At 50.5% G+C, this 26,259-nt stretch overlaps 1 protein-coding gene across 6 annotated transcripts in view; it reads right to left on the bottom strand.

Annotated features, from left to right (window-relative positions):
• Positions 1 to 26,259, bottom strand: part of shroom2a (shroom family member 2a) — a 141,930-nt gene that overhangs the window by 73,392 nt on the left and 42,279 nt on the right. The gene's annotated exons all lie outside the window — the stretch shown is intronic.

Genomic DNA, 26,259 nt, shown 5'->3' with positions numbered 1-26,259 from the left:
AGTAGAGGCCCATTGTCCTACATAATGCTGTAGTCTAACAGTACTTGGGGGACATGCTAGTAGAGGCCCATTGTCCTACATAATGCTATAGTCTAACAGTACTTGGGGGACATGCTTGTAGAGGCCCAATGTCCTACATAATGCTGTAGTCTAACAGTACTTGGGGGACATGCTAGTAGAGGCCCATTGTCCTACATAATGCTGTAGTCTAACAGTACTTGGGGGGACATGCTAGTAGAGGCCCATTGTCCTACATAATGCTATAGTCTAACAGTACTTGGGGGACGTGCTAGTAGAGGCCCATTGTCCTACATAATGCCATAGTCTAACAGTACTTGGGGGGACATGCTAGTAGAGGCCCATTGTCCTACATAATGCTGTAGTCTAACAGTACTTGGGGGGGACATGCTAGTAGAGGCCCATTGTCCTACATAATGCTATAGTCTAACAGTACTTGGGGGACATGCTAGTAGAGGCCCAATGTCCTACATAATGCTATAGTCTAACAGTACTTGGGGGACATGCTAGTAGAGGCCCATTGTCCTACATAATGCTATAGTCTAACAGTACTTGGGGGACATGCTAGTAGAGGCCCATTGTCCTACATAATGCTATAGTCTAACAGTACTTGGGGGACGTGCTAGTAGAGGCCCATTGTCCTACATAATGCTATAGTCTAACAGTACTTGGGGGACGTGCTAGTAGAGGCCTATTGTCCTACATAATGCTGTAGTCTAACAGTACTTGGGGGGGACATGCTAGTAGAGGCCCATTGTCCTACATAATGCTATAGTCTAACAGTACTTGGGGGAAATGCTATTAGAGGCCCATTGTCCTAGATAATGCTGTAGTCTAACAGTACTTGGGGGACATGCTAGTAGAGGCCCATTGTCCTGCATAATGCTATATTCTAACAGTACTTGGGGGACATGCTAGTAGAGGCCCATTGTCCTACATAATGCTATAGTCTAACAGTACTATGGGGACATGCTATTAGAGGCCCATTGTCCTACATAATGCTGTAGTCTAACAGTACTTGGGGGACATGCTAGTAGAGGCCCATTGCCCTACATAATGCCATAGTCTAACAGTACTTGGTGGGACATGCTAGTAGAGGCCCATTGTCCTACATAATGCTATAGTCTAACAGTACTTGGGGGACATGCTAGTAGAGGCCCATTGTCCTACATAATGCCATAGTCTAACAGTACTTGGGGGGACATGCTAGGAGAGGCCCATTGTCCTACATAATGCTGTAGTCTAACAGTACTTGGGGGACATGCTAGTGGAGGCCCATTGTCCTACATAATGCTATAGTCTAACAGTACTTGGGGGAAATGCTATTAGAGGCCCATTGTCCTAGATAATGCTGTAGTCTAACAGTACTTGGGGGGACATGCTAGTAGAGGCCCATTGTCCTGCATAATGCTATATTCTAACAGTACTTGGGGGACATGCTAGTAGAGGCCCATTGTCCTACATAATGCTATAGTCTAACAGTACTATGGGGACATGCTATTAGAGGCCCATTGTCCTACATAATGCTGTAGTCTAACAGTACTTGGGGGACATGCTAGTAGAGGCCCATTGCCCTACATAATGCCATAGTCTAACAGTACTTGGTGGGACATGCTAGTAGAGGCCCATTGTCCTACATAATGCTATAGTCTAACAGTACTTGGGGGACATGCTAGTAGAGGCCCATTGTCCTACATAATGCCATAGTCTAACAGTACTTGGGGGGACATGCTAGTAGAGGCCCATTGTCCTACATAATGCTGTAGTCTAACAGTACATGGGGGGGACATGCTAGTAGAGGCCCATTGTCCTACATAATGCTATAGTCTAACAGTACTTGGGGGACATGCTAGTAGAGGCCCAATGTCCTACATAATGCTGTAGTCTAACAGTACTTGGGGGACATGCTAGTAGAGGCCCATTGTCCTACATAATGCTATAGTCTAACAGTACTTGGGGGACATGCTAGTAGAGGCCCATTGTCCTACATAATGCTATAGTCTAACAGTACTTGGGGGACGTGCTAGTAGAGGCCCATTGTCCTACATAATGCTATAGTCTAACAGTACTTGGGGGACGTGCTAGTAGAGGCCTATTGTCCTACATAATGCTGTAGTCTAACAGTACTTGGGGGGACATGCTAGTAGAGGCCCATTGTCCTACATAATGCTATAGTCTAACAGTACTTGGGGGACGTGCTATTAGAGGCCCATTGTCCTACATAATGCTGTAGTCTAACAGTACTTGGGGGACATGCTAGTAGAGGCCCATTGCCCTACATAATGCTGTAGTCTAACAGTACTTGGGGGGACATGCTAGTAGAGGCCCATTGTCCTACATAATGCTATAGTCTAACAGTACTATGGGGACATGCTAGTAGAGGCCCATTGTCCTACATAATGCTGTAGTCTAACAGTACTTAGGGGACATGCTAGTAGAGGCCCAATGTCCTACATAATGCTATAGTCTAACAGTACTTGGGGGGACATGCTAGTAGAGGCCCATTATCCTACATAATCCTGTAGTCTAACAGTACTTGGGGGACATGCTAGTAGAGGCCCATTGTCCTACATAATGCTATAGTCTAACAGTACTTGGGGGGACATGCTAGTAGAGGCCCATTTTCCTACATAATGCTGTAGTCTAACAGTACTTGGGGGGACATGCTAGTAGAGGCCCATTGTCCTGCATAATGCTATATTCTAACAGTACTTGGGGGACATGCTAGTAGAGGCCCATTGTCCTGCATAATGCTATATTCTAACAGTACTTGGGGGACATGCTAGTAGAGGCCCATTGTCCTACATAATGCTGTAGTCTAACAGTAGTTGGGGGACATGCTAGTAGAGGCCCATTGTCCTACATAATGCTATAGTCTAACAGTACTTGGGGGGACATGCTAGTAGAGGCCCATTGTCCTACATAATGCTGTAGTCTAACAGTACTTGGGGGGACATGCTAGTAGAGGCCCATTGTCCTACATAATGCTGTAGTCTAACAGTACTTGGGGGGACATGCTAGTAGAGGCCCATTGTCCTACATAATACCATAGTCTAACAGTACTTGGGGGGACATGCTAGTAGAGGCCCATTGTCCTACATAATGCTATAGTCTAACAGTACTTGGGGGACATGCTAGTAGAGGCCCATTGTCCTACATAATGCCATAGTCTAACAGTACTTGGGGGGACATGCTAGTAGAGGCCCATTGTCCTACATAATGCTATAGTCTAACAGTATTTGGGGGACATGCTAGTAGAGGCCCATTGTCCTACATAATGCTGTAGTCTAACAGTACTTGGGGGGACATGCTAGTAGAGGCCCATTGTCCTACATAATGCTATAGTCTAACAGTACTATGGGGACATGCTATTAGAGGCCCATTGTCCTACATAATGCTGTAGTCTAACAGTACTTGGGGGACATGCTAGTAGAGGCCCATTGTCCTACATAATGCTATAGTCTAACAGTACTTGGGGGACGTGCTAGTAGAGGCCTATTGTCTTACATAATGCTGTAGTCTAACAGTACTTGGGGGGACATGCTAGTAGAGGCCCATTGTCCTACATAATGCCATAGTCTAACAGTACTTGGTGGGACATGCTAGTAGAGGCCCATTGTCCTACATAATGCTATAGTCTAACAGTACTTGGGGGACATGCTAGTAGAGGCCCATTGTCCTACATAATGCTATAGTCTAACAGTACTAGGGGGACATGCTATTAGAGGCCCATTGTCCAACATAATGCTATAGTCTAACAGTACTTGGGGGGACATGCTAGTAGAGGCCCATTTTCCTACATAATGCTGTAGTCTAACAGTACTTGGGGGGACATGCTAGTAGAGGCCCATTGTCCTGCATAATGCTATATTCTAACAGTACTTGGGGGACATGCTAGTAGAGGCCCATTGTCCTACATAATGCTGTAGTCTAACAGTACTTGGGGGACATGCTAGTAGAGGCCCATTGTCCTACATAATGCTATAGTCTAACAGTACTTGGGGGGACATGCTAGTAGAGGCCCATTGTCCTACATAATGCTATAGTCTAACAGTACTTGGGGGGACATGCTAGTGGAGGCCCATTGTCCTACATAATGCTGTAGTCTAACAGTACTTGGGGGGACATGCTAGTAGAGGCCCATTGTCCTACATAATGCTATAGTCTAACAGTACTAGGGGGACATGCTAGTAGAGGCCCATTGTCCTACATAATGCTGTAGTCTAACAGTACTTGGGGGACATGCTAGTAGAGGCCCATTGTCCTACATAATGCCATAGTCTAACAGTACTTGGGGGGACATGCTAGTAGAGGCCCATTGTCCTACATAATGCTATAGTCTAACAGTACTTGGGGGGACATGCTAGTAGAGGCCCATTGTCCTGCATAATGCTATATTCTAACAGTACTTGGGGGACATGCTAGTAGAGGCCCATTGTCCAACATAATGCTATAGTCTAACAGTACTTGGGGGACGTGCTAGTAGAGGCCTATTGTCCTACATAATGCCATAGTCTAACAGTACTTGGTGGGACATGCTAGTAGAGGCCCATTGTCCTACATAATGCCATAGTCTAACAGTACTTGGGGGACATGCTAGTAGAGGCCCATTGTCCTACATAATGCCATAGTCTAACAGTACTTGGGGGGACATGCTAGTAGAGACCCATTGTCCTACATAATGCTGTAGTCTAACAGTACTTGGGGGACATGCTAGTAGAGGCCCATTGTCCTACATAATGCTATATTCTAACAGTACTTGGGGGGACATGCTAGTAGAGGCCCATTGTCCGACATAATGCTATATTCTAACAGTACTTGGGGGGACATGCTAGTAGAGGACCATTTTCCGACATAATGCTATAGTCTAACAGTACTTGGGGGGACATGTTAGTAGAGGCCCATTGTCCTACATAATGCTGTAGTCTAACAGTACTTAGGGGACATGCTAGTAGATGCCCATTGTCCTACATAATGCTATAGTCTAACAGTACTTGGGGAACATGCTAGTAGAGGCCCATTGTCCTACATAATGCTATAGTCTAAAAGTACTTGGGGGACATGCTAGTAGAGGCCCACTGTCCTACATAATGCTGTAGTCTAAGAGTACTTGGGGGACATGCTAGTAGAGGCCCATTGTCCTACATAATGCCATAGTCTAACAGTACTTGGGGGTACATGCTAGTAGAGGCCCATTGTCCTACATAATGCTATAGTCTAACAGTACTTGGGGGGACATGCTAGTAGAGGCCCATTGTCCTACATAATGCTGTAGTCTAACAGTACTTGGGGGGACATGCTAGTAGAGGCCCATTGTCCTGCATAATGCTATATTCTAACAGTACTTGGAGGACATGCTAGTAGAGGCCCATTGTCCTACATAATGCTATAGTCTAACAGTACTATGGGGACATGCTATTAGAGGCCCATTGTCCTACATAATGCTGTAGTCTAACAGTACTTGGGGGACATGCTAGTAGAGGCCCATTGTCCTACATAATGCTATAGTCTAACAGTACTTGGGGGGACATGCTAGTAGAGGCCCATTGTCCTACATAATACCATAGTCTAACAGTACTTGGGGGGACATGCTAGTAGAGGCCCATTGTCCTACATAATGCTATAGTCTAACAGTACTTGGGGGACATGCTAGTAGAGGCCCATTGTCCTACATAATGCCATAGTCTAACAGTACTTGGGGGGACATGCTAGTAGAGGCCCATTGTCCTACATAATGCTATAGTCTAACAGTATTTGGGGGACATGCTAGTAGAGGCCCATTGTCCTACATAATGCTGTAGTCTAACAGTACTTGGGGGGACATGCTAGTAGAGGCCCATTGTCCTACATAATGCTATAGTCTAACAGTACTATGGGGACATGCTATTAGAGGCCCATTGTCCTACATAATGCTGTAGTCTAACAGTACTTGGGGGACATGCTAGTAGAGGCCCATTGTCCTACATAATGCTATAGTCTAACAGTACTTGGGGGACGTGCTAGTAGAGGCCTATTGTCTTACATAATGCTGTAGTCTAACAGTACTTGGGGGGACATGCTAGTAGAGGCCCATTGTCCTACATAATGCCATAGTCTAACAGTACTTGGTGGGACATGCTAGTAGAGGCCCATTGTCCTACATAATGCTATAGTCTAACAGTACTTGGGGGACATGCTAGTAGAGGCCCATTGTCCTACATAATGCTATAGTCTAACAGTACTAGGGGGACATGCTATTAGAGGCCCATTGTCCAACATAATGCTATAGTCTAACAGTACTTGGGGGGACATGCTAGTAGAGGCCCATTTTCCTACATAATGCTGTAGTCTAACAGTACTTGGGGGGACATGCTAGTAGAGGCCCATTGTCCTGCATAATGCTATATTCTAACAGTACTTGGGGGACATGCTAGTAGAGGCCCATTGTCCTACATAATGCTGTAGTCTAACAGTACTTGGGGGACATGCTAGTAGAGGCCCATTGTCCTACATAATGCTGTAGTCTAACAGTACTTGGGGGACATGCTAGTAGAGGCCCATTGTCCTACATAATGCTATAGTCTAAAAGTACTTGGGGGGACATGCTAGTGGAGGCCCATTGTCCTACATAATGCTATAGTCTAACAGTACTTGGGGGGACATGCTAGTAGAGGCCCATTGTCCTACATAATGCTGTAGTCTAACAGTACTTGGGGGGACATGCTAGTAGAGGCCCATTGTCCTACATAATGCTGTAGTCTAACAGTACTTGGGGGACATGCTAGTAGAGGCCCATTGTCCTACATAATGCTATAGTCTAACAGTACTTGGGGGGACATGCTAGTAGAGGCCCATTGTCCTACATAATACCATAGTCTAACAGTACTTGGGGGGACATGCTAGTAGAGGCCCATTGTCCTACATAATGCTATAGTCTAACAGTACTTGGGGGACATGCTAGTAGAGGCCCATTGTCCTACATAATGCCATAGTCTAACAGTACTTGGGGGGACATGCTAGTAGAGGCCCATTGTCCTACATAATGCTATAGTCTAACAGTACTTGGGGGACATGCTAGTAGAGGCCCATTGTCCTACATAATGCTGTAGTCTAACAGTACTTGGGGGGACATGATAGTAGAGGCCCATTGTCCTACATAATGCTTTAGTCTAACAGTACTATGGGGACATGCTATTAGAGGCCCATTGTCCTACATAATGCTGTAGTCTAACAGTACTTGGGGGACATGCTAGTAGAGGCCCATTGTCCTACATAATGCCATAGTCTAACAGTACTTGGGGGGACATGCTAGTAGAGGCCCATTGTCCTACATAATGCTATAGTCTAACAGTACTTGGGGGGACATGCTAGTAGAGGCCCATTGTCCTGCATAATGCTATATTCTAACAGTACTTGGGGGACATGCTAGTAGAGGCCCATTGTCCAACATAATGCTATAGTCTAACAGTACTTGGGGGACGTGCTAGTAGAGGCCTATTGTCCTACATAATGCCATAGTCTAACAGTACTTGGTGGGACATGCTAGTAGAGGCCCATTGTCCTACATAATGCCATAGTCTAACAGTACTTGGGGGACATGCTAGTAGAGGCCCATTGTCCTACATAATGCCATAGTCTAACAGTACTTGGGGGGACATGCTAGTAGAGACCCATTGTCCTACATAATGCTGTAGTCTAACAGTACTTGGGGGACATGCTAGTAGAGGCCCATTGTCCTACATAATGCTATATTCTAACAGTACTTGGGGGGACATGCTAGTAGAGGCCCATTGTCCGACATAATGCTATATTCTAACAGTACTTGGGGGGACATGCTAGTAGAGGACCATTTTCCGACATAATGCTATAGTCTAACAGTACTTGGGGGGACATGTTAGTAGAGGCCCATTGTCCTACATAATGCTGTAGTCTAACAGTACTTAGGGGACATGCTAGTAGATGCCCATTGTCCTACATAATGCTATAGTCTAACAGTACTTGGGGAACATGCTAGTAGAGGCCCATTGTCCTACATAATGCTATAGTCTAAAAGTACTTGGGGGACATGCTAGTAGAGGCCCACTGTCCTACATAATGCTGTAGTCTAAGAGTACTTGGGGGACATGCTAGTAGAGGCCCATTGTCCTACATAATGCCATAGTCTAACAGTACTTGGGGGTACATGCTAGTAGAGGCCCATTGTCCTACATAATGCTATAGTCTAACAGTACTTGGGGGGACATGCTAGTAGAGGCCCATTGTCCTACATAATGCTGTAGTCTAACAGTACTTGGGGGGACATGCTAGTAGAGGCCCATTGTCCTGCATAATGCTATATTCTAACAGTACTTGGAGGACATGCTAGTAGAGGCCCATTGTCCTACATAATGCTATAGTCTAACAGTACTATGGGGACATGCTATTAGAGGCCCATTGTCCTACATAATGCTGTAGTCTAACAGTACTTGGGGGACATGCTAGTAGAGGCCCATTGTCCTACATAATGCTATAGTCTAACAGTACTTGGGGGACGTGCTAGTAGAGGCCTATTGTCCTACATAATGCTGTAGTCTAACAGTACTTGGGGGGACATGCTAGTAGAGGCCCATTGTCCTACATAATGCCATAGTCTAACAGTACTTGGTGGGACATGCTAGTAGAGGCCCATTGTCCTACATAATGCTATAGTCTAACAGTACTTGGGGGACATGCTAGTAGAGGCCCATTGTCCTACATAATGCTATAGTCTAACAGTACTAGGGGGACATGCTATTAGAGACCCATTGTCCAACATAATGCTATAGTCTAACAGTACTTGGGGGGACATGCTAGTAGAGGCCCATTTTCCTACATAATGCTGTAGTCTAACAGTACTTGGGGGGACATGCTAGTAGAGGCCCATTGTCCTGCATAATGCTATATTCTAATAGTACTTGGGGGACATGCTAGTAGAGGCCCATTGTCCTACATAATGCTGTAGTCTAACAGTACTTGGGGGACATGCTAGTAGAGGCCCATTGTCCTACATAATGCTGTAGTCTAACAGTACTTGGGGGACATGCTAGTAGAGGCCCATTGTCCTACATAATGCTATAGTCTAAAAGTACTTGGGGGGACATGCTAGTGGAGGCCCATTGTCCTACATAATGCTATAGTCTAACAGTACTTGGGGGGACATGCTAGTGGAGGCCCATTGTCCTACATAATGCTATAGTCTAACAGTACTTGGGGGACATGCTAGTAGAGGCCCATTGTCTTACATAATGCTGCAGTCTAAAAGTACTTGGGGGGACATGCTAGTAGAGGCCCATTGTCCTACATAATGCTATAGTCTAACAGTACTTGGGGGGACATGCTAGTAGAGGCCCATTGTCCTACATAATGCTGTAGTCTAACAGTACTTAGGGGACATGCTAGTAGATGCCCATTGTCCTACATAATGCTATAGTCTAACAGTACTTGGGGGACATGCTAGTAGAGGCCCATTGTCCTACATAATGCTATAGTCTAACAGTACTTGGGGGACATGCTAGTAGAGGCCCATTGTCCTACATAATGCTATAGTCTAAAAGTACTTGGGGGGACATGCTAGTAGAGGCCCATTGTCCTACATAATGCTATAGTCAAACAGTACTTGGGGGACATGCTAGTAGAGGCCCACTGTCCTACATAATGCTGTAGTCTAAGAGTACTTGGGGGACATGCTAGTAGAGGCCCATTGTCCTACATAATGCCATAGTCTAACAGTACTTGGGGGTACATGCTAGTAGAGGCCCATTGTCCTACATAATGCTATAGTCTAACAGTACTTGGGGGGACATGCTAGTAGAGGCCCATTGTCCTACATAATGCTGTAGTCTAACAGTACTTGGGGGGACATGCTAGTAGAGGCCCAATGTCCTACATAATGCTATAGTCTAACAGTACTTGGGGGACATGCTAGTAGAGGCCCATTGTCCTACATAATGCCATAGTCTAACAGTACTTGGGGGGACATGCTAGTAGAGGCCCATTGTCCTACATAATACCATAGTCTAACAGTACTTGGGGGGGCATGCTAGTAGAGGCCCATTGTCCTACATAATGCTATAGTCTAACAGTACTTGGAGGACATGCTAGTAGAGGCCCATTGTCCTACATAATGCTATAGTCTAACAGTACTATGGGGACATGCTATTAGAGGCCCATTGTCCTACATAATGCTGTAGTCTAACAGTACTTGGGGGACATGCTAGTAGAGGCCCATTGTCCTACATAATGCTATAGTCTAACAGTACTTGGGGGACGTGCTAGTAGAGGCCTAATGTCCTACATAATGCCATAGTCTAACAGTACTTGGTGGGACATGCTAGTAGAGGCCCATTGTCCTACATAATGCTATAGTCTAACAGTACTTGGGGGACATGCTAGTAGAGGCCCATTGTCCTACATAATGCCATAGTCTAACAGTACTTGGGGGGACATGCTAGTAGAGGCCCATTGTCCTACATAATGCTATAGTCTAACAGTACTTGGGGGGACATGCTAGTAGAGGCCCATTGTCCTGCATAATGCTATATTCTAACAGTACTTGGGGGACATGCTAGTAGAGGCCCATTGTCCTACATAATGCTATAGTCTAACAGTACTATGGGGACATGCTAGTAGAGGCCCATTGTCCTACATAATGCTGTAGTCTAACAGTACTTGGGGGGACATGCTAGTAGAGGCCCATTATCCTACATAATCCTGTAGTCTAACAGTACTTGGGGGACATGCTAGTAGAGGCCCATTGTCCTACATAATGCCATAGTCTAACAGTACTTGGGGGGACATGCTAGTAGAGGCCCATTGTCCTACATAATGCTGTAGTCTAACAGTACTTGGGGGACATGCTAGTAGAGGCCCATTGTCCTACATAATGCTGTAGTCTAACAGTACTTGGGGGACATGCTAGTAGAGGCCCATTGTCCTACATAATGCTATAGTCTAACAGTACTTGGGGGGACATGCTAGTAGAGGCCCATTGTCCTACATAATGCTGTAGTCTAACAGTACTTGGGGGGACATGCTAGTAGAGGCCCATTGTCCTACATAATAGCATAGTCTAACAGTACTTGGGGGGACATGCTAGTAGAGGCCCATTGTCCTACATAATGCTATAGTTAAACAGTACTTGGGGGACATGCTAGTAGAGGCCCATTGTCCTACATAATGCTGTAGTCTAAGAGTACTTGGGGGACATGCTAGTAGAGGCCCATTGTCCTACATAATGCCATAGTCTAACAGTACTTGGGGGTACATGCTAGTAGAGGCCCATTGTCCTACATAATGCTATAGTCTAACAGTACTTGGGGGGACATGCTAGTAGAGGCCCATTGTCCTACATAATGCTGTAGTCTAACAGTACTTGGGGGGACATGCTAGTAGAGGCCCATTGTCCTACATAATGCTGTAGTCTAACAGTACTTGGGGGGACATGCTAGTAGAGGCCCATTGTCCTACATAATGCTATAGTCTAACAGTACTTGGGGGACATGCTAGTAGAGGCCCATTGTCCTACATAATGCTGTAGTCTAACAGTACTTGGGGGACATGCTAGTAGAGGCCCATTGTCCTGCATAATGCTGTATTCTAACAGTACTTGGGGGACATGCTAGTAGAGGCCCATTGTCCTGCATAATGCTATAGTCTAACAGTACTATGGGGACATGCTATTAGAGGCCCATTGTCCTACATAATGCTGTAGTCTAACAGTACTTGGGGGACATGCTAGTAGAGGCCCATTGTCCAACATAATGCTGTAGTCTAACAGTACTTGGGGGGACATGCTAGTAGAGGCCCATTTTCCTACATAATGCTGTAGTCTAACAGTACTTGGGGGGACATGCTAGTAGAGGACCATTGTCCTACATAATGCTGTAGTCTAACAGTACTTGGGGGGACATGCTAGTAGAGGCCCATTGTCCTACATAATGCTGAAGTCTAACAGTACTTGGGGGACATGCTAGTAGAGGCCCATTGTCCTACATAATGCTATATTCTAACAGTACTTGGGGGGACATGCTAGTAGAGGCCCATTGTCCTGCATAATGCTATATTCTAACAGTACTTGGGGGGACATGCTAGTAGAGGACCATTGTCCGACATAATGCTATAGTCTAACAGTACTTTGGGGGACATGCTAGTAGAGGCCCATTGTCCTACATAATGCTGTAGTCTAACAGTACTTAGGGGACATGCTAGTAGAGGGCCATTGTCCTACATAATGCTATAGTCTAACAGTACTTGGGGGGACATGCTAGTAGAGGCCCATTGTCCTACATAATGCTATAGTCTAACAGTACTATGGGGACATGCTATTAGAGGCCCATTGTCCTAGATAATGCTATAGTCTAACAGTACTTGGGGGACATGCTAGTAGAGGCCCATTGTCCTACATAATGCTGTAGTCTAACAGTACTTGGGGGACATGCTAGTAGAGGCCCATTGTCCAACATAATGCTATAGTCTAACAGTACTTGGGGGGACATGCTATTAGAGGCCCATTTTCCTACATAATGCTGTAGTCTAACAGTACTTGGGGGGACATGCTAGTAGAGGCCCATTGTCCTACATAATGCTGTAGTCTAACAGTACTTGGGGGGACATGCTAGTAGAGGCCCATTGTCCTACATAATGATGTAGTCTAACACAGTATTTGGGGGACATGCTAGTAGAGGCCCATTGTCCTACATAATGCTATAGTCTAACAGTACTATGGGGACATGCTAGTAGAGGCCCATTTTCCTACATAATGATATATTCTAACAGTACTTGGGGGGACATGCTAGTAGAGGCCCATTGTCCTACATAATGCTGTAGTCTAAAAGTACTTGGGGGGACATGCTAGTAGAGACCCATTGTCCTACATAATGCTATAGTCTAACAGTACTTGGGGGACATGCTAGTAGAGGCCCATTGTCCAACATAATGCTATAGTCTAACAGTACTATGGGGACATGCTATTAGACCCCATTGTCCTAGATAATGCTATAGTCTAACAGTACTTGGGGGACATGCTAGTAGAGGCCCATTGTCCTACATAATGCTGTAGTCTAACAGTACTTGGGGGACATGCTAGTAGAGGCCCATTGTCCTACATAATGCTATAGTCTAACAGTACTTGGGGGACATGCTAGTAGAGGCCCATTGTCCTACATAATGCTATAGTCTAACAGTACTTGGGGGACATGCTAGTAGAGGCCCATTGTCCTACATAATGCTATAGTCTAACAGTACTTGGGGGACATGCTAGTAGAGGCCCATTGTCCTACATAATGCTATAGTCTAACAGTACTTGGGGGACATGCAAGTAGAGCCCCATTATCCTACTTAATGTTATAGTCTCACAGTCCAATGGCGACATGCTATTAGAGGCCCATTGTCCTACATAATGCTATAGTCTAACAGTACTATGGGGACATGCTATTAGAGGCCCATTGTCCTACATAATGCTGTAGTCTAACAGTACTTGGGGGACATGCTAGTAGAAGCCCATTGTCCAACATAATGCTATAGTCTAACAGTACTTGGGGGGACATGCAAGTCGAGGCCCATTGTCCTACATAATGCCATAGTCTAACAGTACTTGGGGGACATGCTAGTAGAGGCCAATTGTCCTACATAATGCTGTAGGCTTACAGTACTTGGGGGACATGCTAGTAGAGGCCCATTGTCCTACATAATGCTATAGTCTTACAGTACTTGGCGGACATGCTAGTAGAGGCCCATTGCCCTACATAATGCTGTAGTCTAACAGTACTGTGGGGACATGCTAGTAGAGCCCCATTGTCCTACATAATGCTATAGACTAACAGTACTTGGGGGGACATGCTAGTAGAGGCCCATTGTCCTACATAATGCTATAGTCTAACAGTACTTGGCGGGACATGCTAGTAGAGGCCCATTGTCCTACATAATGCTATAGTCTAACAGTACTTGGGGACATGCTAGTAGAGGCCCATTGTCCTACATAATGCTCTAGTCTAACAGTACTTGGGGGGACATGCTAGTAGAGGCCCACTGTCCTACATAATGCTCTAGTCTAACAGTACTTGGGGCGACATGCTAGTAGAGGCCCATTGTCCTACATAATGCTGTAGTCTAACAGTACTTGGGGGGGACATGCTAGTAGAAGTATTCACGGGTCAACCCCAACCCAAATACCCAATACTTGACCTGGAACCCGGGCAGGTCTGGTTCCAAAATTCGGGTCAGGTCCTGTGGGATGGTTATCAGGTCTATGTAACTACAGTTGCTAGACCCGATTGGACCTGACCACGGCTCTGCAGAGCCTATAGCATATTTTATGCTAATTAGGTGCATTTATTGACTTTTAGAAGGCCAAGCCAGCATATACAGCTGAAGTCGGAAGTTTTCATACACCTTAGCCAAGTACATTTAAACCCAGTTTTTCACAATTCCTGACATTTAATCCTAGTAAAAATTCCCTGTTTTAGGTCAGTTAGGATCACCACTTTATTTTAAGAATGTGAAATGTCAGAATAATAGTAGAGAGAATGATTTATTTTAGCTTTTATTTCTTTCATCACATTCCCAGTAGGTCAGAAGTTTACATACACTCAATTAGTATTCGGTAGCATTGCCTTTAAATTGTTTAACTTGGGTCAAACGTTTCAGGTAGCCTTCCACAAGCTTCCCACAGTAAGTTGGGTGAATTTTGGTCCATTCCTCCTGACAGAGCTGGTGTAACCGAGTCAGGTTTGTAGGCCTCCTTTCTCGCATACACATTTTTCGGTCTTCCCACAAATTTTCTATGGGATTGAGGTCAGGGCTTTGTGATGGCCACTCCAATACCTTGACTTTGTTGTCCTTAACCTCTATGGGCTAGGTGGGACGCTTGCGTCCCACCTACTCAACAGCCAGTGTAATCCCGTGGCGTGTTATTCAAATACCTCAAAAATGCAAAAACTTCAATTTTTCAAACATATGACTATTTTACACCATTTTAAAGACAAAGCCGTAGGAAGTGTCACGTTAGAGCAAAGATCCTCAGTCTTCAATAAACAGAGACAAGAAGAACAACAACTTGTCAGACAGGCCACTTCCCATATAGAATCCTCTCAGGTTTTTGCCTGCCATATGAGTTCTGTTATACTCACAGACACCATTCAAACAGTTTTAGAAACTTTAAGGTGTTTTCTATCCAAAGCCAATAATTATATGCATATTCTAGTTACTGGGCAGGAGTAGTAACCAGATTAAATCGGGTACGTTTTTTATCCGGCCGTGTCAATACTGCCCCCTAGCCCTAACAGGTTTTAAGCCAGTTTGCCACAACTTTGGATGTATGCTTGGGGTCATTGTCCATTTGGAAGACCCATTTGCGACCAAGCTTTAACTTCCTGACTGATGTCTTGAGATGTTGCTTCAATACATCCACATAATTTTCATTCCTCATGATGCCATACATTTTGTGAAGTGCACCAGTCCCTCCTGCAGCAAAGCACCCCCACAACATGATGCTGCCACACCCGTGCTTCACGGTTGGGATGGTGTTCTTCGGCTTGCAAGCCTCCCCCTTTTTCCTCCAAACATAACGATGGTCATTATGGCCAAACGGTTCTATTTTTGTTTCATAAGACCAGAGGACATTTCTCCAAAAAGTACGATCTTTGTCCCCATGTGCAGTTGCAAACCGTAGTCTGGCCTTTTTGTGGCAGTTTTGGAGCAGTGGCTTCTTCCTTGCTGAGCAGCCTTTCAGGTTATGTTGATATAGGACTCGTTTTACGGTGGATATAGATACTTGTGTACCTGTTTCCTCCAGCATCTTCACAAGGTCCTTTGCTGTTGTTCTGGGATTGAGTTGCACTTTTCGCACCAAAGTATGTTCATCTCTAGGAGACAGAACGTGTCTCCTTCCTGAGCGGTATGACGGCTGCGTGGTCCCATGGTGTTTATACTTGCGTACTATTGTTTGTACAGATGAACGTGCTACCTTCAGGCATTTGGAAATTACTCCCAAGGATGAACCAGACTTGTGGAGGTCTACAATTTTTTTTCTGAGGTCTTGGCTGATTTCTTTTGATTTTCCCATGATGTCAAGCAGAGGCACTGAGTTTTGAAGGTAGGCCTTGAAATACATCCACAGGTACACCTCCAATTGACTCAAATGATGTCAATTAGCCTATCAGAAGCTTCTAAAGCCATGACACAATATTCTGTCATTTTCCAAGCTGTTTAAAGGCACAGTCAACTTAGTGTATGGAAACTTCAGACCCACTGGATTTGTGATACAGTGAATTATAAGTGAAATAATATGTCTGTAAACAACTGTTGAAAAAATGACTTGTGTCATGCACAAAGTAGATGACGTAACCGACTTGCCACAACTATAGTTTGTTAACAAGAAATGTGAGGAGTGGTTGAAAAAAAGAGTTTTAATGACTCCAACCTAACTATGTAAACTTTCGACTTAACTGCAGATATATTTGTTAACCAGAAGAGCAACTTCACTGAGTACATTTTTTTTTTTGGTCCCTCAAGTCCAATCGGATCTGGTCTTGACCCTGACCCGTAAGGATACGGGTCTAGTAATCATCGGGTCCATTCAGGTCCGGGTCTGATCGTCCTGTTCCGTTCCAACTTTTTAGACCCGAGAAAACCACTACATGCTCAACTATCTACACAAACAGACAATATTTCAGGCACTTTGTATTGGATGACTCAGTAGAACAACGATGAAAAAAGGTCCATAGTGCATTGAGGTACAGAATAACTACTGGTCTTATTTTGAAACACTGTGGGCCAGTGGAAAGTAGCCACAGTAAAACTTTCATCAGAACATGGGGCCTGAATAGAACTCAGTTACCCGATCGAGCACAAGGGGCCCAGACATTCTACATCTAGGCCCGTTTTATTTTTCATGGTCTTCATTAAGCAGAGGAGCCCAAGCCGAGCTGTTGCTACGGATACTCACAGACCCAGAGCAGCAATGAGCAGACTGCATGCAGAGCAAGCTGCGGAGAGGGAGCAAGTGACAGACAGAAGCAGCTAATAGAATTACTAATGGAGGAAGTTATTTCTGATTTCGGCATTAAATTTGGCACAAACAATCGGGACCGAATGTTGCGGGCATGGGTAGGGCCCGAATGTTGCGGGCATGGGTAGGGCCCGAATGTTGCAGGCATGGGTAGAGCCCGAATGGGTAGGCCCCGAATGTAGTGGGCATGGGTAGGGCCCGAATGGGTAGGGCCCGAATGTTGTGGGCATGGGTAGGGCCCGAATGTTGTGGGCATGGGTAGGGCCCGAATGTAGTGGGCATGGGTAGGGCCCGAATGTAGTGGGCATGGGTAGGGCCCGAATGTTGTGGGCATGGGTAGGGCCTGAATGGTTAGGGCCCGAATGTTGTGGGCATGGGTAGGCCCTGAATGGTTAGGGCCCGAATGTTGTGGGCATGGGTAGGGCCTGAATGGTTAGGGCCCGAATGTTGTGGGCGTGGGTAGGGCCCGAATGTTGTGGGCGTGGGTAGGGCCCGAATGTTGTGGGCGTGGGTAGGGCCCGAATGTTGTGGGCGTGGGTAGGGCCCGAATGTAGTGGGCGTGGGTAGGGCCCGAATGTAGTGGGCGTGGGTAGGGCCCGAATGTTGTGGGCGTGGGTAGGGCCCGAATGTTGTGGGCGTGGGTAGGACCCGAATGTTGTGGGCGTGGGTAGGACCCGAATGTTGTGGGCAGGGCCCGAATGTTGTGGGTAGGGCCCGAATGTTGTGGGTGGTGCCCGAATGTAATGGGCATGGGTAGGACCCGAATGTAATGGGCATGGGTAGGGCCCGAATGTAGTGGGCATGGGTAGGGCCCGAATGTTGTGGGCATGGGTAGGGCCTGAATGGGTAGGGCCTGAATGTTGTGGGCATGGGTAGGGCCTGAGTGGGTAGGGCCTGAATGTTGTGGGCATGTGTAGGGCCTGAATGGGTAGGCCTGAATGTTGTGGGCATGGGTAGGGCCTGAGTGGGTAGGGCCTGAATGTTGTGGGCGTGGGTAGGGCCCGAATGTAGTGGGCGTGGGTAGGGCCCGAATGTAGTGGGCGTGGGTAGGGCCCGAATGTAGTGGGCGTGGGTAGGGCCCGAATGTTGTGGGCGTGGGTAGGGCCCGAATGTTGTGGGCGTGGGTAGGGCCCGAATGTAGTGGGCGTGGGTAGGGCCCGAATGTAGTGGGCGTGGGTAGGGCCCGAATGTTGTGGGCGTGGGTAGGGCCCGAATGTTGTGGGCGTGGGTAGGGCCAGAATGTTGTGGGTAGGGCACGAATGTTGTGGGCATGGGTAGGGCCCGAATGTTGTGGGCATGGGTAGGGCCCGAATGTTGTGGGCGTGGGTAGGGCCCGAATGTTGTGGGTAGGGCCCGAATGTTGTGGGTAGGGCACGAATGTTGTGGGCATGGGTAGGGCCTGAATGGGTAGAGCCTGAATTTTGTGGGCATGGGTAGGGCCTTGAATGGGTAGGGCCCGAATGTTGTGGGCGTGGGTAGGGCCCGAATGTTGTGGGCGTGGGTAGGGTACGAATGTAGTGGGCCTGGGTAGGGCCCGAATGTAGTGGGCGTGGGTTGGGCCCGAATGTAGTGGTCATGGGTAGGGGCCGAATGTTGTGGGCATGGGTAGGGGCTGAATGGTGTGGGCATGGGTAGGGCCTGAGTGGGTAGGGCCTGAATGTTGTGGGCATGTGTAGGGCCTGAATGGGTAGGGCCTGAATGTTGTGGGCATGGGTAGTGCCTGAATGGGTAGGGCCTGAATGTTGTGGGCATGGGTAGGGCCTTAATGGGTAGGGCCTGAATGTTGTGGGTAGGGCCCGAATGTTGTGGGTGGTGCCCGAATGTAATGGGCATGGGTAGGGCCCGAATGTAATGGGCATGGGTAGGGCCCGAATGTAGTGGGCATGGGTAGGGCCCGAATGTAGTGGGCATGGGTAGGGCCCGAATGTAGTGGGCATGGGTAGGGGCCGAATGTTGTGGGCATGGGTAGGGCCTGAATGGGTAGGGCCTGAATGTTGTGGGCATGGGTAGGGCCTGAGTGGGTAGGGCCTGAATGTTGTGGGCATGTGTAGGGCCTGAATGGGTAGGCCTGAATGTTGTGGGCATGGGTAGGGCCTGAGTGGGTAGGGCCCGAATGTTGTGGGCGTGGGTAGGGCCCGAATGTAGTGGGCGTGGGTAGGGCCCGAATGTAGTGGGCGTGGGTAGGGCCCGAATGTTGTGGGCGTGGGTAGGGCCCGAATGTTGTGGGCGTGGGTAGGGCCCGAATGTAGTGGGCGTGGGTAGGGCCCGAATGTAGTGGGCGTGGGTAGGGCCCGAATGTTGTGGGCGTGGGTAGGGCCCGAATGTTGTGGGCGTGGGTAGGGCCCGAATGTTGTGGGCGTGGGTAGGGCCCGAATGTTGTGGGTAGGGCACGAATGTTGTGGGCATGGGTAGGGCCTGAATGGGTAGAGCCTGAATGTTGTGGGCATGGGTAGGGCCTGAATGGGTAGGGCCCGAATGTTGTGGGCGTGGGTAGGGCCCGAATGTTGTGGGCGTGGGTAGGGTACGAATGTAGTGGGCGTGGGTAGGGCCCGAATGTAGTGGGCGTGGGTAGGGCCCGAATGTAGTGGGCCTGGGTAGGGCCCGAATGTAGTGGGCGTGGGTTGGGCCCGAATGTAGTGGTCATGGGTAGGGGCCGAATGTTGTGGGCATGGGTAGGGCCTGAGTGGGTAGGGCCTGAATGGTGTGGGCATGGGTAGGGCCTGAGTGTTGTGGGCATGTGTAGGGCCTGAATGGGTAGGGCCTGAATGTTGTGGGCATGGGTAGGGCCTGAATGGGTAGGGCCTGAATGTTGTGGGCATGGGTAGGGCCTGAATGGGTGGTGCCCGAATGTTGTGGGTGTGGGTAGGGCCCGAATGTTGTGGGCGTGGGTAGGGCCCGAATGTAGTGGGCGTGGGTAGGGCCTGAATGGGTAGGGCCTGAATGTTGTGGGCATGGGTAGGGCCTGAATGGGTAGGGCCTGAATGTTGTGGGCATGTGTAGGGCCTGAGTGGGTAGGGCCTGAATGTTGTGGGCATGGGTAGGGCATGAATGGGTAGTGCCCGAATGTTGTGGGTGTGGGCAGGGCCTGAATGTTGTGGGCGTGGGTAGGGCCCGAATGTTGTGGGCGTGGGTAGGGCCCGAATGTAGTGGGCGTGGGTAGGGCCCGAATGTAGTGGGCGTGGGTAGGGCCTGAGTGGGTAGGGCCTGAATGTTGTGGGCGTGGGTAGGGCCCGAATGTAGTGGGCGTGGGTAGGGCCCGAATGTAGTGGGCGTGGGTAGGGCCCGAATGTTGTGGGCGTGGGTAGGGCCCGAATGTAGTGGGCGTGGTGGGCCCGAATGTAGTGGGCGTGGGTAGGGCCCGAATGTAGTGGGCGTGGGTAGGGCCCGAATGTTGTGGGCGTGGGTAGGGCCCGAATGTTGTGGGCGTGGGTAGGGCCCGAATGTTGTGGGCGTGGGTAGGAACAGAATGTTGTGGGTAGGGCCCGAATGTTGTGGGTAGGGCACGAATGTTGTGGGCATGGGTAGGGCCCGAATGTTGTGGGCGTGGGTAGGGCCCGAATGTTGTGGGTAGGACCCGAATGTTGTGGGTAGGGCACGAATGTTGTGGGCATGGGTAGGGCCTGAATGGGTAGGGCCCGAATGTTGTGGGCGTGGGTAGGGCCCGAATGTTGTGGGCGTGGGTAGGGTACGAATGTAGTGGGCGTGGGTAGGGCCCGAATGTAGTGGGCGTGGGTAGGGCCCGAATGTAGTGGGCCTGGGTAGGGCCCGAATGTAGTGGGCGTGGGTTGGGCCCGAATGTAGTGGTCATGGGTAGGGGCCGAATGTTGTGGGCATGGGTAGGGCCTGAGTGGGTAGGGCCTGAATGGTGTGGGCATGGGTAGGGCCTGAGTGGGTAGGGCCTGAATGTTGTGGGCATGTGTAGGGCCTGAATGGGTAGGGCCTGAATGTTGTGGGCATGGGTAGTGCCTGAATGGGTAGGGCCTGAATGTTGTGGGTGTGGGTAGGGCCCGAATGTTGTGGGCGTGGGTAGGGCCCGAATGTAGTGGGCGTGGGTAGGGCCTGAATGGGTAGGGCCTGAATGTTGTGGGCATGGGTAGGACCTGAATGGGTAGGGCCTGAATGTTGTGGGCATGTGTAGGGCCTGAATGGGTAGGACCTGAATGTTGTGGGCATGGGTAGTGCCTGAATGGGTAGGGCCTGAATGTTGTGGGCATGGGTAGGGCCTGAATGGGTAGGGCCTGAATGTTGTGGGCATGGGTAGGGCCTGAATGGGTAGTGCCCGAATGTTGTGGGTGTGGGTAGGGCCCGAATGTTGTGGGCGTGGGTAGGGCCTGAATGGGTAGGGCCTGAATGTTGTGGGCATGGGTAGGGCCTGAATGGGTAGGGCCTGAGTGGGTAGGGCCTGAATGTTGTGGGCATGGGTAGGGCCTGAATGGGTAGGGCCCGAATGTTGTGGGCGTGGGTAGGGCCCGAATGTTGTGGGCGTGGGTAGGGTACGAATGTAGTGGGCGTGGGTAGGGCCCGAATGTAGTGGGCGTGGGTAGGGCCCGAATGTAGTGGGCGTGGGTAGGGCCCGAATGTAGTGGGCGTGGGTTGGGCCCGAATGTAGTGGTCATGGGTAGGGGCCGAATGTTGTGGGCATGGGTAGGGCCTGAGTGGGTAGGGCCTGAATGGTGTGGGCATGGGTAGGGCCTGAGTGGGTAGGGCCTGAATGTTGTGGGCATGTGTAGGGCCTGAATGGGTAGGGCCTGAATGTTGTGGGCATGGGTAGTGCCTGAATGGGTAGGGACTGAATGTTGTGGGTGTGGGTAGGGCCCGAATGTTGTGGGCGTGGGTAGGGCCCGAATGTTGTGGGCGTGGGTAGGGCCAGAATGTTGTGGGTAGGGCCCGAATGTTGTGGGTAGGGCACGAATGTTGTGGGCATGGGTAGGGCCTGAATGGGTAGGGCCCGAATGTTGTGGGCGTGGGTAGGGCCCGAATGTTGTGGGCGTGGGTAGGGCCCGAATGTAGTGGGCGTGGGTAGGGCCCGAATGTAGTGGGCCTGGGTAGGGCCCGAATGTAGTGGGCGTGGGTTGGGCCCGAATGTAGTGGTCATGGGTAGGGGCCGAATGTTGTGGGCATGGGTAGGGCCTGAGTGGGTAGGGCCTGAATGGTGTGGGCATGGGTAGGGCCTGAGTGGGTAGGGCCTGAATGTTGTGGGCATGTGTAGGGCCTGAATGGGTAGGGCCTGAATGTTGTGGGCATGGGTAGTGCCTGAATGGGTAGGGCCTGAATGTTGTGGGTGTGGGTAGGGCCCGAATGTTGTGGGCGTGGGTAGGGCCCGAATGTAGTGGGCGTGGGTAGGGCCTGAATGGGTAGGGCCTGAATGTTGTGGGCATGGGTAGGGCCTGAATGGGTAGGGCCTGAATGTTGTGGGCATGTGTAGGGCCTGAATGGGTAGGGCCTGAATGTTGTGGGCATGGGTAGTGCCTGAATGGGTAGGGCCTGAATGTTGTGGGCATGGGTAGGGCCTTAATGGGTAGGGCCTGAATGTTGTGGGCATGGGTAGGGCCTGAATGGGTAGTGCCCGAATGTTGTGGGTGTGGGTAGGGCCCGAATGTTGTGGGCATGGGTAGGGCCCGAATGTAGTGGGCCTGGGTAGGGCCTGAATGGGTAGGGCCTGAATGTTGTGGGCATGGGTAGGGCCTGAATGGGTAGGGCCTGAGTGGGTAGGGCCTGAATGTTGTGGGCATGTGTAGGGCCTGAATGGGTAGGGCCTGAATGTTGTGGGCATGGGTAGGGCCTGAATGGGTAGTGCCCGAATGTTGTGGGTGTGGGCAGGGCCTGAATGTTGTGGGCGTGGGTAGGGCCCGAATGTTGTGGGCGTGGGTAGGGCCCGAATGTTGTGGGCGTGGGTAGGGCCCGAATGTAGTGGGCGTGGGTAGGGCCCGAATGTAGTGGGTGTGGGTAGGACCCGAATGTAGTGGGTAGGGCCCGAATGTAGTGGGTAGGGCCCGAATGTAATGGGCATGGGTAGGGCCCGAATGTAGTGGGCATGGGTAGGGCCCAAATGTAGTGGGCATGGGTAGGGCCCGAATGTTGTGGGCATGGGTAGGGCCCGAATGTTGTGGGCATGGGTAGGGCCCGAATGTTGTGGGCATGGGTAGGGCCCGAATGTTGTGGGCATGGGTTGGGCCCGAATGTAGTGGTCATGGGCATGGGTAGGGCCTGAGTGGGTAGGGACTGAATGGTGTGGGCATGGGTAGGGCCTGAGTGGGTAGGGCCTGAATGTTGTGGGCATGTGTAGGGCCTGAATGGGTAGGGCCTGAATGTTGTGGGCATGGGTAGTGCCTGAATGGGTGGTGCCCGAATGTTGTGGGTGTGGGTAGGGCCCGAATGTTGTGGGCGTGGGTAGGGCCCGAATGTAGTGGGCGTGGGTAGGGCCTGAATGGGTAGGGCCTGAATGTTGTGGGCATGGGTAGGACCTGAATGGGTAGGGCCTGAATATTGTGGGCATGTGTAGGGCCTGAGTGGGTAGGGCCTGAATGTTGTGGGCATGGGTAGGGCATGAATGGGTAGTGCCCGAATGTTGTGGGTGTGGGCAGGGCCTGAATGTTGTGGGCGTGGGTAGGGCCCGAATGTAGTGGGCGTGGGTAGGGCCTGAGTGGGTAGGGCCTGAATGTTGTGGGCGTGGGTAGGGCCCGAATGTAGTGGGCGTGGGTAGGGCCCGAATGTTGTGGGCGTGGGTAGGGCCCGAATGTAGTGGGCGTGGGTAGGGCCCGAATGTTGTGGGCGTGGGTAGGGCCCGAATGTTGTGGGCGTGGGTAGGGCCCGAATGTTGTGGGCGTGGGTAGGGCCAGAATGTTGTGGGCGTGGGTAGGGCCCGAATGTTGTGGGTAGGGCACCGAATGTTGTGGGCATGGGTAGGGCCCGAATGTTGTGGGCGTGGGTAGGGCCAGAATGTTGTGGGCGTGGGTAGGGCCAGAATGTTGTGGGCGTGGGTAGGGCCCGAATGTTGTGGGTAGGGCCCGAATGTTGTGGGTAGGGCACGAATGTTGTGGGCATGGGTAGGGCCCGAATGTTGTGGGCGTGGGTAGGGCCCGAATGTTGTGGGTAGGACCCGAATGTTGTGGGTAGGGCACGAATGTTGTGGGCATGGGTAGGGCCTGAATGGGTAGAGCCTGAATGTTGTGGGCATGGGTAGGGCCTGAATGGGTAGGGCCCGAATGTTGTGGGCGTGGGTAGGACCCGAATGTTGTGGGCGTGGGTAGGGTACGAATGTAGTGGGCGTGGGTAGGGCCCGAATGTAGTGGGCGTGGGTAGGGCCCGAATGTAGTGGGCCTGGGTAGGGCCCGAATGTAGTGGGCCTGGGTAGGGCCCGAATGTAGTGGGCGTGGGTTGGGCCCGAATGTAGTGGTCATGGGTAGGGGCCGAATGTTGTGGGCATGGGTAGGGCCTGAGTGGGTAGGGCCTGAATGGTGTGGGCATGGGTAGGGCCTGAATGTTGTGGGCATGTGTAGGGTCTGAATGGGTAGGGCCTGAATGTTGTGGGCATGGGTAGTGCCTGAATGGGTAGGGCCTGAATGTTGTGGGCATGGGTAGGGCCTGAATGGGTAGGGCCTGAATGTTGTGGGCATGGGTAGGGCCAGAATGGGTGGTGCCCGAATGTTGTGGGTGTGGGTAGGGCCCGAATGTTGTGGGCGTGGGTAGGGCCCGAATGTAGTGGGCGTGGGTAGGGCCTGAATGGGTAGGGCCTGAATGTTGTGGGCATGGGTAGGGCCTGAGTGGGTAGGGCCTGAATGTTGTGGGCATGTGTAGGGCCTGAATGGGTAGGGCCTGAATGTTGTGGGCATGGGTAGGGCCTGAATGGGTAGTGCCCGAATGTTGTGGGTGTGAGCAGGGCCTGAATGTTGTGGGCGTGGGTAGGGCCCGAATGTTGTGGGCGTGGGTAGGGCCCGAATGTTGTGGGCGTGGGTAGGGCCCGAATGTAGTGGGCGTGGGTAGGGCCCGAATGTAGTGGGTGTGGGTAGGGCCCGAATGTAGTGGGTAGGGCCCGAATGTAGTGGGTAGGGCCCGAATGTTGTGGGCATGGGTAGGGCCCGAATGTTGTGGGCATGGGTAGGGCCCGAATGTTGTGGGCATGGGTAGGGCCCGAATGTTGTGGGCATGGGTAGGGCCCGAATGTTGTGGGCATGGGTAGGGCCCGAATGTTGTGGGCATGGGTAGGGCCCGAATGTTGTGGGCATGGGTAGGGCCCGAATGTTGTGGGCATGGGTAGGGCCCGAATGTTGTGGGCATGGGTAGGGCCCGAATGTTGTGGGCATGGGTAGGGCCCGAATGTTGTGGGCATGGGTAGGGCCCGAATGTTGTGGGCATGGGTAGAGCCCGAATGTTGTGGGCATGGGTAGAGCCCGAATGTTGTGGGCATGGGTAGGGCCCGAATGTTGTGGGCATGGGTAGGGCCCGAATGTTGTGGGCATGGGTAGGGCCCGAATGTAGTGGGCATGGGTAGGGCCCGAATGTAGTGGGCATGGGTAGGGCCCGAATGTAGTGGGCATGGGTAGGGCCCGAATGTAGTGGGCATGGTTAGGGCCCGAATGGAGTGGGCATGGGTAGGGCCCGAATGTAGTGGGCATGGGTAGGGCCCGAATGTTAGTGGGTATGGGTAGGGCCCGAATGTAGTGGGCATGGGTAGGGCCCGAATATTGTGGGCATGGGTAGGGCCCGAATGGGTAGGGCCTGAATGTTGTGGGCATGGGTAGGGCCTGAATGGGTAGGGCCTGAATGTTGTGGGCATGTGTAGGGCCTGAATGGGTAGGGCCTGAATGTTGTGGGCATGGGTAGGGCCTGAGTGGGTAGGGCCTGAATGTTGTGGGCATGGGTAGGGCCTGAGTGGGTAGGGCCTGAATGTTGTGGGAATGGGTAGTGCCTGAATGGGTAGGGCCTGAATGTTGTGGGCATGGGTAGGGCCTGAATGTTGTGGGCATGGGTAGGGCCTGAACGTTGTGGGCATGGGTAGGGCCTGAATGGGTAGGGCCTGAATGTTGTGGGCATGGGTAGGGACTGAATGGGTAGGGCCAGAATGTTGTGGGCATGGGTAGGGCCTGAATGGGTAGGGCCTGAATGTTGTGGGCATGGGTAGGGCCTGAATGTTGTGGGTATGGGTAGGGCCTGAACGTTGTGGGCATGGGTAGGGCCTGAATGGGTAGGGCTCTAAGTCTGATCAGAACACTGGGTTACCTTGCATTACATCTGGTGTT

Source organism: Salmo salar, chromosome ssa10 (genome assembly GCF_905237065.1).
Source record: "Salmo salar chromosome ssa10, Ssal_v3.1, whole genome shotgun sequence".
Classification (NCBI taxonomy): Eukaryota; Metazoa; Chordata; class Actinopteri; order Salmoniformes; family Salmonidae; genus Salmo; species Salmo salar.
Note: the sequence above shows the minus strand (reverse complement) of the source record. Positions and strands in the feature narration are given on the sequence as shown.